Source organism: Pseudochaenichthys georgianus, chromosome 19 (genome assembly GCF_902827115.2).
Source record: "Pseudochaenichthys georgianus chromosome 19, fPseGeo1.2, whole genome shotgun sequence".
In the NCBI taxonomy this organism is placed as follows: Eukaryota; Metazoa; Chordata; class Actinopteri; order Perciformes; family Channichthyidae; genus Pseudochaenichthys; species Pseudochaenichthys georgianus.
The window spans coordinates 15,752,165-15,764,507 of NC_047521.1; the positions used below are offsets into that span (position 1 = coordinate 15,752,165).

General features: G+C 40.6%; 1 protein-coding gene across 1 annotated transcript in view; it reads left to right on the forward strand.

Moving 5' to 3' along the window:
- The first annotated feature begins 6,565 nt into the window (after positions 1-6,565).
- The window catches only part of LOC117465137 (carbohydrate sulfotransferase 15-like), a 46,683-nt gene continuing 40,905 nt past the window's right edge, over positions 6,566-12,343 (forward strand). Inside the window, exon 1 of the mRNA XM_034108053.2 lies at positions 6,566-6,771. The gene's annotated coding sequence lies outside the window, so the exon portion shown is untranslated. The remainder of the gene's footprint in view (positions 6,772-12,343) is intronic.

Below are 12,343 nucleotides of genomic sequence, written 5' to 3' on the forward strand. Positions count from 1 at the left end.
TTTAAAAATTACTGAAAATCTCCAATTTATTTGTAAAGAAGCTTTTAATAAACTAATACATGAATCCACCAGTTGTCTTTGAACCTGTGTTTTTCTTTCAGCCTGCATGCATGCATTATTTGTAAATGTCCTGTTGTTACATTATATTGTGTTAAGGAGATATACATGTATGTGAAACTGTCATATGTGTACTGCTATGGGAAAATGGGGGGTGACCCTGCCTAACACTGATGCATAGCATCCTGTCCAGGATCGTGCTCTATTGGCTTTCTCCAGAGACAGGACCTCTTCAAGAAAAAGCTTTTCCATAAGAAACAGCTACAAACACAAGCAGGCCCTCATAAATCAAAAGTGTATTTCAAGGGGGGAAAAAACTCTCCAGTTTCCCCTCCGATGACTCTTTGAGAGCTCAGCTTACTCGACGTGTGACGCGGTTTATTCATTCTATTGAGTATTGCAACAGAAACTTTCAATTTTTCCATTCATCCACTGATGTGAAAAAGAGCAGAGAGGAATGACAAAGACGATGAAGTGTGGCAGCTTCGATCGAAAGTCCCTGTTGGCTGAAATGCTGAGGCAGCACTGTTCTCTGTGGAGCCAGGTGCTGATGTCTCCCTCTGACTGTTGAGTAAAATATCTTCAAGAGATTACAGCAGATTAACACTTGTAATAATGTTTCCCCTTTTGATCTGGGCTCAGGACGCAGATCAGCTTCCGTCATCTGAAGAAGGAGAAACCTCTTGTAGTCAAAGAAAAACCGTCACTGATGGAGGTACATTTAGCCTGCTCTATGTCAAGCCATAGGGGGATTGAGCATTATTTATTTACATGATGTTAGTCCATATCAAACCACACTTGAACAAATTATGACTTGCTAACGCCATGTGTCTTCCACTTGAGCTGAAAATGTCATAAAGTGAAAACTTCCATATTCAAGATTTGTGGATTTTTGTATCAAATTAACCAAAAAGGGTTGATAACATTTAAAAACTCTCACTTTAAAATGCTTAAAAAGCATCCTGTTAGTTATCGTATGTTGCATGGAAAAACAAAACCTACATAAAGAGAACCATTTCAAGTATTGTCTCTTAATATGGTAATTCGTTCTGCAACATATATTTTGAATATTTTGTTTAACACAAGCATATTCTAATAGAACCTGCTATATCTTTGTACGGTGTTAAAGTCATAGGGAGAGGGTGGGGGTGCATGTTGTGCATGACTGAGTCTCACATTTGTTTAGGATAACAATATAACTTTTGGTTAAATGAGTGCTCCATTGAATTTGCATTGCTCCCATATCACATTGTTAGACTCACATTGGACAGCTTCATTAAAACAATCGAAATTGATACAGAAAGAAATAAGCAGAACTAGAGAGATTGTATTTTTTATGCCAGGCAGAAGTCTTCAAGGCTAAATTACAAACAATGCAACTTGAACGCCAACAGTTTGATTGGAGATGTGTGGGTGCTATGCCAGTGTGTAACCTAGGTGAACGATGAAAGGTAAAAAGTCCTGCGACAGTCCAAGCCTCCAGCAGCTTAATTTAGGGCTGGTTGAAGCCTGAGCCAGCCCTACTGTAACTATAAGCTTTGTCAAAAAGGGAAATAATTAGGTCTGCTCCGAAATGTGGCGAGAGTGTCTGCCTCCCAAACACAAACTGGGAGCAGTGAGTTTGGAGAAACAAACAGGAGTAACAGCACAGCAGCAAAATACGTATTAGCCACCTAAACAAAAGCCCAGCGCATTGGCACTACATTTTCTCAACGCTATCACTTCTGTATTCCTATTTCCTACACTTAGGCACTGTATTAGACTGACGATCTTATGTTCAGAATCAGATACAGGTTTATTACCAGGTAGGTTTACACTTACGAGGAATTTGACTAGGTGTCGAAAGTAGAACAACAATTAAAACATAGATAGAGAACTAGAAAAAATATTAAAAATAATAAGAAATATAGTAAAATATAAATATAACAGTATTTACATTGCAATGGAATAGAATACAATAGGAATACAAATCAAAATCGGCAATGTTGGGTTATGGAAATTCATTTTGAAATCAGACTGAAATCGGATATAACACATAATGTACACTTCATCGGATAACAACAATGGCTCTGGCTAAGGTGGGCTGGCTTTTAAGGTGGACCAGCTTTTCTTGTGTTGTAACAAGCCGCTCCTCTGAGTTCATATGTTAGCAGTTAACGAAGAATACGTAATTGTATCTATCTGAAATTGTGTTGCACCATCTTTTTTTGGCCCTTATATTGGTGCCGAATAGCTTTTCCAAATATGATTAGGGTCAGGCTGTAATCAGAGCTCAGCCTTGACATTCTCAACACGGGATGAAAGAGATGAGTAATACTCTGGCTGGAAAGAACCACATGGCAGCAGCTTCTCTTGGGAGTTAAACCAGACAGCAACACACACACACACACACACACACACACACACACACACACACACACACACACACACACACACACACACACACACACACACACACACACACACACACACACACACACACACACACACACACACACACACACACACACACACACACACACACACACACACACACACACACACACACACACACACACACACACACACACACACACACACACACACACACACACACACACACACAGGACAAATAAAGACATCTCATCCCTTTTTCATGACCAAAACTACCGGAAACATACTGCATTCAATGGAATCTGTGAATCATCCAAACATGAGGTCAGCATTGACTCTTCCCTTAGAAATACACACTGTGATTTTATCTGACATCTTTTCCACCCTCTTCACTAACAAGCATGTGTAAAATAAATGGTTTCTAATCTCATTTGACTGTCCTGCTGAGTTCTTTGCAACATTGTAAACACTTTCCATTATGGAGACACACCACACTCGAAGAGACAAGCTGCCAGTGGTGTGCAGTTCGTACTTCCCAACTAAGGAGCCATGGGGGGTCTCACTCTGCTAAGACACTGTGGGCTAGAGTTTCTTTCTCGTAATTTAAAATCAGGATGGATGCCTCATGCTTCCTCGTCTCAATTCAGGTCAGATAGAAACTGAAATATCCCAAATCCAGGCATAGCTGTTTCTCTCATGGGCACAAATGAGTTTATTACAGGGAATCAGACCATCACTACAAAGTCTTGAATCAACTACAAAGTAAAAGCTTTTCAATGTCATCATTTGTGGCCTCTTTTTCAAAAGACATATGAAACCTGACAAAACCAAACTTCCTAGGTTATTTGATCAAATTGGATGCTTCAAAACCCAGTAGATCGGTGGAAAACTGCCACACTATGAATTGGATTTGCTGGTCACCAAACTGTGCACTAAATTGCTATTTACAATAATGCATACGGGAATTAAAAACGTCATGCTTGCTGCCAAATGTTAGCACTTTAATCTGCCGATTTTGAGAAAGAAATATTAGAATGTGTGCACGGATTCAAGCAATTGAATGTCACGTCCAAACTGAATTAGCTGAGGTTTGTTAGGAGATTTGGTAGACAACTTGTCCACTTTCTTAAATCTCCTCGCGTTCCTACACAAGCCGTTATCTTACAGGAAGGAAACCCAAAGCATACAAGTAACCGTTTAACAATAATCCATTTTAATGGTAATATACAATGCAATACAATCAAGTACAGTACAAATTAAATACCGTTTATCTGTGGGATCCCATAATTACCTGTGCCAGCGAGAGGAGAGAGAGAGGGAGGCACTGCTGGGATTCCTGTCTAAATACTTCGCTGACCAGAAGGAGGAGTTATCTGCGCCCCCCTTCCAGACCAGTGATTGGCTGCCCAAATTAGTATCAACAGCTCACATCCCCAATCCCAGTGGCTCAGCTTCCTTATCACAGGGATCTGAGATGACTGTATGTTAACTCCACACCTTCCCCCTCTTCCTTTTGTCTTCACAAAACCAAATGTTCACAGGCCCCACAAACAGTTCACAGTTTTCTCACCCAAATCATTTTCCCTTTTTAAGCATCTTGATAGTTTACTAACATGAATACATACAAATATTTCCTCACAGGTTATGGTGCTAATATCGTGTAATTATTTGTTGTGGAATCGGCTTGTAGGTGAACAAAGGCCTCAGGAGCAAGCACGCATTCACACTCACATATTTCCTCATGTCATCTTCCTAATATGTGATGACAAAAAAAACAAATGTTGTTTGAGACAAAACAAACAAGAACAGGGACTTTTTCTTGCATTTGTTTCCTTTCCAGTAATTTCCACCGGGCTTTAATAGAAAGGCTAGCCGTTGCTGAGAGGCATGTCTGACTGCAGACGTGGGGGACACTGCAGGAATTTTGACTCATAGAAGAGAAAATCATTGTGCTTCATCACCATCACCATCATCATCATAAGTGTGGTGTTTACCATCAGAAGCTTCAAAGATAACTACTTACAAACCAACTAAAGCTTGAGATCATCCTCCAGTGGGATATACAGCAGGCAGTCAAAAATAAAAACTCATTTTGAGAGGATATGAAATTCTTGAAAATCTATAACCTCCCCATGGGGAATTTGTTTATTGCAATAAAGGGAAGGGCATATCCTGGCAATAATAAATGTTGGAGGCTTTGAATGATATAACCTGAAGGCTTAATGGTAGCCATGATGATGTTTGTGATGATTCTTATGATGATAATGATGATTGACTCAGCGCCAGCAGTAACCGACCCGTGGCGGTGGTTCTGAAACATGATAGGGGAACACATTTCCCCAGCTGAGCGTGCTTTTAGGATTCACCTCATGCAGAGAGAGTTTGCGGCCACATGTGTCATCGCCGCGGTCAAACGGCTGAATCTATCCGGATGCGTCACGATGAATCATCACCCCCCACATCACCCCCCACATCACCCCCCACATCTCTGGTCCAAATGCACCCATGTCCCTGTTGGACTCCATCATGCAAGAGCCTGCCAGCTGCAGATAAAGACACACATTCTCATATGAATGTGAAATTATTGGCTTTTGTTTTTCCAGGTAATTGCACTGCTTTCTGTTACATTTCTTTGTCTCGGGGGCAGAAACCTTGTTATTTTTTTTAAATCGTTAAAATTGAGCTCTAGCAGTCATAGACCGTCCTCACCACAGAGCTTAAGTAGAGCAAAGGAAACCTAACAAACATAAAGACATAAAGTGGCCTATAAATCTGTCTTTGCCTTAATGGTCTGAATAACCAACCGGTGAGCAGCAGCTGTCTTGGTGGCTGCGGCCCCCTCCCCCAACACTATACACCCTATTAGGAGCCAGCACCACAACAATACTAGATGGTCCAAAAGAAACAATTAGGTTTATGCTGCTTTTGTATTTATTTAGTGACTACACAGATCTGTAGTGTTGATTGCAGATCTGAATGAGCTTAAAGGGCCAGTTCCCAATCATTAAAAAAGCCATATTTACCCTATTTCTGTACCATCCACGTCCATCCACCACCGTTTCTGCCTCAACAAAATGATATCAATGAAAAATGTCTAGCGCGATGGTCTTTGACGAATACCATTCAAGGGTAAGGTTGGCATAACTGTACCCTTATACAATATTTGTGTTTTCAACAAATCCTTCAAAGAGATCAAACACAACGTAAAACACACTATTATGTTTGCTTTTTCATTGGATGTATTGACAATAAGAAAATCATAGAGGTTAATAAAGTAACATATAGAACTTTCATCACAATCGAATCGTAACCCTTCTCTCAAGAAACAATGGTAACTCTGAATAAGCCACCGTAAAAACTGGGTATTAAAATGACATGTATATCATATCATATTATGTGTGAGGTTATGTGAGTTGGTATCAATATAGTATATAATCTGGCTCCAAACATAAAGTGTGTATATGGAAAGGAAGTAGTAAAGTAAATTATGATTTGATCAAGCCTACTTTCAGCCAGGACTACTTAAATGATGGGACACTGTTTGTGGTTGTTAATGTTGATTCACTTATCTATTTTTAATTAGTGATAATATGCAACAAAGCTACATGGCAGGAATCCAACCAGGAATACTGCAGATACTACAACAAACCACCTTAAGCCACTGGGAAGTTTTTCAAGGTTTTTTTCATGCAACCTTTAAATACTGAGAACCACAATGAGCACCGTTTGAGCTCATGCATAGTAAATGCCAATTAAATTAATAATATTGGGGTGAAATCTGAATGGGGAAAGAAAACCAAAACTTAGAGTAAGTAAAACAAATGTGCTTTTTGAAATTCAGGTGATGTGACCCTTTAAATGTGTTATTTAATATGTTTATTCCAATACAATTCTAGTAGAGGTGTATTTCCTGCTTGTAAAGAAATTATAGTCTGATGTTGCTCTTTAGGGTCCCCTGCTCCCTCCCCTCCATTATAATACAGAGACAGAGACAGAGAGAGAAAGAGAGAGAGAGACAGACAGACAGACAGACAGACAGACAGACAGAGAGAGAGAGAGCGAGAGAGAGAGAGCGAGAGAGAGAGCGAGAGAGAGAGAGGCTGACTCCCACCGTCCATATCGGGAGCTTGAGAGAGAAGCAGAAGAGAAAGAGAGGCTGTCACAGCGCGCAGAGTCTACAACTTGTTCACATGTAACCGCCAGCGGATTGGAAACAAAAAAATAATTACACGGATTTACAAAATGCCATTAATCCCGTGACCGGTGACCGGAATGGAAATATACTAGCCGGCAATGAGAAGTTGTTCGATCCGGGTGGTCGCGTAAAGAAGAAAACTAATGGTAGGGTTTTATTTATTTCACACAGTCATTTCTCCACGATGTTTAGCCATGTGTGTTTTGCATCTCATCAATGCATCTGCAGTTATTGTCTCCATCAGTTCCGAGGAAGTTCGTGCCCTCGGTGCAGAAATGGAAAAGTTTTGGGGGGATTTGACTGTGGGTGCCCTGTAACGACTGAGACATCGGCAATATAACGGGCTCCTTTCAGCGGACAGGCGCCCGCTGGCCGTAGAGAATGAATGGGTCACTATGTATTCTAATCTGACTCGGGAGTGGACTCGATTTAAAGTGGAAGAAGGAGCTGCTGCTTGAGTTAACAGCATGTCCAGAAAGATATCAGGTAGATGTATCAATTACAATCGGAAACATCAAATCACAGTCACGAACTGTTGCAAAGGGAGTTATTTTATTCTACAAAAAACACATTTTCTCACATGTTCTATCAGCAATAGTGAGGCTTCCATTCATGAGATGCGTTGTTACCGTAAGAGCCAAAACAAAAGGATCTCCCGCTGACCAATGGGAGCTAGGGAAGCCTCAGGAGGGACGGAGTGGTCCTCTCTTCCCTTTGTCCTTTACCTGAGACACCCAGCAGACCACAGACTGCCCGGAGGCAAATGTGGGATGGCTTGGGAACGCTGGCCAGATGGATCACCGTGCGTAAAAGAGACAAATTGTTCCCTTTTTTTTTAACCAGTTCCGCAGGTGCCTGAAGCAGATTCATCTTATAGTTCTCATTCAGATCATTACATGTGATGAAGTGCAGGATCTGAGGAGCCATCACCTGCTCATTAAGCTTCCCTCAGCTCACACCACAACAGCCTTAATTGACATTTATAAACCGTTAACAGATCTCTGCCAGACTCATTTAAATGCATCTCAGGACATGCTGGGAACATCTATACAGCACGTGGTTATAATGTGGATTCATGTGAGGGCTGATGAGTTTGGGTTAATGGTTAAGCCATGCCCTCGGGTTGCATCACATCACCTTAACCTCTTCCTTCTTCCCCTAATTACTTCCAAGTTGAAGGAGTTAATATGCAGAGTAACACAGAGCCTGCTAATTACTGTACTTGAGCCTTATGCACGTAAAGCTGCTTGCCAGGACATAACGGCTTTATACAGAAAGTGTTCAGACTAAACTAAACTAAATCAGAGGCTGAGGGGGTAAATAGATTATTCCAATGAGAGAAATTTGATCAACTATTAAAGAGGCTGGGTCGTTTATTAAGGATATTTTGTTACGGTGTATGTTGGAAGCAGGACCCAAATGCAGATATAAATTGAAAAAAACTCCTTCATTTCAAGGCTAGGATATAACAAAGACAAAGACAAAACGACAAACTAGTCATGACACAAGACAAACCGACAAAGACAGACAGAAAAACCAGAACTTAAATACACACAAGTCTAATCATACAAACAAGAGGTGAGGAGGGAGGAGAAAACACGGGGACACCAGGTGAACACAATCGGGTAAATTAGACACACCAGGGAAACTAACGACACGGAACCAGACACATTTAAACAAGACAAAACGCAGACAGAAAACCAAAAACAGATCTAGACAAGGCAAAACACCATAAAGACAGATCGTGACATATTTCTATTATTTGGTTCTGAAATTGTCACAATATGCTTATCTAAATCACTGTAAACTGAATATTTAGGATTTTTCAGACTTTAAATTAGACACACAATCAGATCATTTTGAGGTTTGACATTTAATGGGCATTTTCTTTTTTTTGTGTGACTTTTTACAGACTAAACTAATAATTTAATATGATATTACTTGCAGCCCTTAATAGCACTTGGCTCTTTAAAGCACACATGTCATAATGATGCATACTAAATTATGAACCATCCAGATCTCTCAGGTCTTCAGGGACTGGTCAGATTTCTGTCCCCAGAGTCAGAACTAAACATGGAGAAGCAGCGTTCAGTTATTATGCTCCAAATATCTGGAACAAACTCCCAGAAACCTGCAGGTCCGCTGCAACTCTGACTACTTTTAAATCCAGACTAAAGACTTTTCTTTTTGCCGCTGCTTTTAATTGAACTATTCATATCTTAAACTGCACTGTAACTTTTACCCATGTATTTTTTCTTTAATGTTTATTTTATTAGCTTTTCTTTTTAATGACTGATTTTAAATGCCATTTTCTTAATGTCTTTCATTTTTTGTAAAGCACTTTGAATGGCCTTGTGTTGAAAAGTGCTATATAAATAAACTTGCCTTGCCTTGCCTTACTAAACTGTGAACATGTGATGCACAGTATGTGTGTAACAGTTTGCTTACAAGTTGACAGAGTCTGAGTGGGTAGCTGCGATGTAGGCGTTGTAAATGTCGTGGGGGATTCTCTTTCTCGCTGCGATATATTATTACACCGTGAGTGGGATGGATGATTAGAATGATTTAAATGCCAGCACTGGGTGTACATTGGAGTGTGCGTGGCCTCCAGCAGGCACTCTGTTTTGTTTGAGCTCATTGCATCTCTCCCCCCGTAGATTTTCGTGTGTTTAGTGACTGAATTACTCCAAGATAAGTTGAGCTGCGTTATCTCCAGCTGATCGTTCTTGATTTAGATGCAGCGTTAACTTCCGTGTCTGTATCGGGGCTGATGAAGTATTCATTCAAAAGGAACTTAAAGTAAATAAACAATGAATCACGCTGCCATCAATGACAAATCTGCATGTGAAGCAGGGCTTTGTGCAACATGATGAAGAGCATGCAAGAAGAGACAATGAATATTTATGTCATAACTCGTCTATTAAATATGAAAATCAAGATGTTACAGCCTTTCAAACAGACATGTCAAGGATGAATTTTGCATCTTTGGTTTTCATTAGAAATACCAGTGATTCTTCTTTCAGAAACAGACCAGCTGTACACTCTTAATTATGGCAACACAGACAAAGAGGGAATGCCTTTGTTATTGAAATCCTTATTGGATATTTCCCAAAGGGAAGTCAATTCAACTGAAAGGGCTGAGGGAATCTCACAGAATTCAATCAGAAAGCACTTCATCATGTGAACTGAGAAGAATGTGGCGGAAAACATGCAGAGCTGTTGCCCTTTTCAGATGTACAGAGGTCATTAGACACTGACAGTGATAATGCATCCTTTTTGGACCAATCTAGAAGCGCAGACTGCATTAGTTTCAGTCCAGAAGATAAAACAACAAGTGATACTTCAAAGCTGTCATTTGTGTGTGTGTGTGTGGGGGGGGGGGGGGGGGTGCTTCCGGGAATTGGCTGGCATGTTGTCACAGTATTGTGCCTTTGTGTAATTTGTTAAACATGCGCAGTGAATGTTTGTGCAGCGGAGCGGCTTTTATTAGCGGAGACATGTGGGTTCCAATTGAAGACTTTCATGTGAATTGTTCTGCCATCATGCATTTTACGTTGCACAGATTTAACACGCTGGTGCTCCTGTTTGTTTGCACAGATTTCATTTTCTAAAAAGTGGAGCGCTCTCTTTAACACTACTAATACATCTGAGAAAAATATGCATATTTGGAAATATATGCATATTTTGTCAAAGCCCCGGCTTGTGTTATGATTCATAAAAAGACACTCAAACTCACAACACTTTGCTGCCTGACATCCTGCCAACGTTCTCTTGCTCCACTTTGTCTTTTGTGAGGCTTTTGTGGGACATTTTGCACCAGACTGGGCAACCGACCGCCCTAAAGCCTCACTGTCTCACGTCTGAACAGCCCTTCAGATGCCCTGCGCTCACACGTTTTCCCAGTGACTCACGCATTCTGGCCCTGCTCTTATAACTCAGACACCTTTTTTTTTATCCCCTTCTGTGGGATACATGCATCCTGAGAGCCTGAAACAGCATTCTGTGTTTCTCAAACGAAGCATTTGACCTCTCTTTTAGGGGTTATTACAGTCACTGCTGCGGGAAGGTTAGTGTCAAGTGTTCATCGGTGTGCAACACTAACACACAACAGGGTCAGCTGACTGCCCTTCAGACAGTATGCAATGTTCTTATGGATTGAAGCTTTTGCTTGACCAGAGTTGGCCTTTTCTCATTAAAAAAAGAACATAAATAATCCTAACGCAATGGTGGATCAGAAAGTAATTGTAAAATGTTTCTGATAACCAATGAACTTTTTCAACCAAAATGGCAAACCATTTATTGGATCGATTGTGATAATTTGCTATTTTTTTTTATCATTAGAAATTGAATAATTGGTCGAGGAAAACAATCGTTCAAAGACGTCACCTTGGGCTTTGGGAAATGGTGGACCATTTTTCATTATTTATTGAAATTCAACCGACTAAATGATTAAATTAAAAATTAAACGAAAACTTCTCTTCAGCAACGTTGGTTCGTCCCCCAATTATAAGAGCTATAGCATTACATAGCATGTATTAACACAGCACATCCTGAAATTATAATGGATGCATACATATTTCTCATCAGTATGCAGATTGAGTTTTTGCATCAACATAAACAAACCACCGACTGTCAGATGCTGTTTTGTTTTGTGTCTCTATTTAAAGTCCAGTCCTGGTGTTCAGCGGCTGATCCGAACATGTCAGCTTTTAAGATTCCGTCTCTGGCTCCACTCCTGTCACCAGTAACCCCTTTGTTGCATAAATGTTTCATAGACAGACTGCTGTGTTTTTGAGCTGGCAGCCAAATGACAGCGGGCTCCAGTTTTATTCTGAATGATCTGGACTGGGAGACAGTATCTGACTGAGCTCAAGTGCAGGAGTTGGACTTTGAAAATAATGGTGCATGCAGGAGCCCAGTGATGGATGGATCCTCCAATGAAGTTATGTTATGTATTCCTGATGAGAGTAGTGGGTCAGCGGCAGGATTTATGCGGCTGTAGAGCAACGACCACTCCAGAAGATGCCGTCTGATTGAAGCAGTGGTCCGAGGCTATTTGTCACCGTGATGGATGAGCTTCCGGTGATTAAGCCAACATACTGACGGACATTAATCTGTGAACGTCTTGTGTGGAAGGTTTTTTTTCTCGGGTGTTATTGGCTCTAGTAAACACGGATGAAGCCTGGCAGGATCTTACATGCTTAAATCTTGTCATAGCCTGTAAGGGTTACACTTTTTAAGTGTACATTTCACTGGTCTTACTGTCATTAACTACAGTACTTGAGACTTTTACAAGTCAGAATATATGAAAATGAAAAATGTCCCACATTAACATGTAACCGCACACGCTTTATGGACACGTTGGTTTTTCAGATGCAAACTTGCTATATTTTCGCCCCCATAGTGATCTACGACCTGTAATTTGTCTCTATGCATGGATGTATTAAGATAATTGGATATAGTGTTGGAAGCAGACCTCTGTTCATTCCTATACAAATTGCTCAGTGGCCCATGAAGCCAACATGGCCTGAAAGAAAAACCTTTGCCGATCTTCTGCATCCATGGGCCCCATATGTAAAAGTGCTATGTTGCTTTTCGTTAAAGCCCTGCATACCGTCACGTAGCACTCGACTGTCTCTTGGCTATTAGCGCTATTCACAACTCTGATTTGAATGAGGGCTATTCAAGTGTTTGTACTGGCAAGATATCAGCTGAACA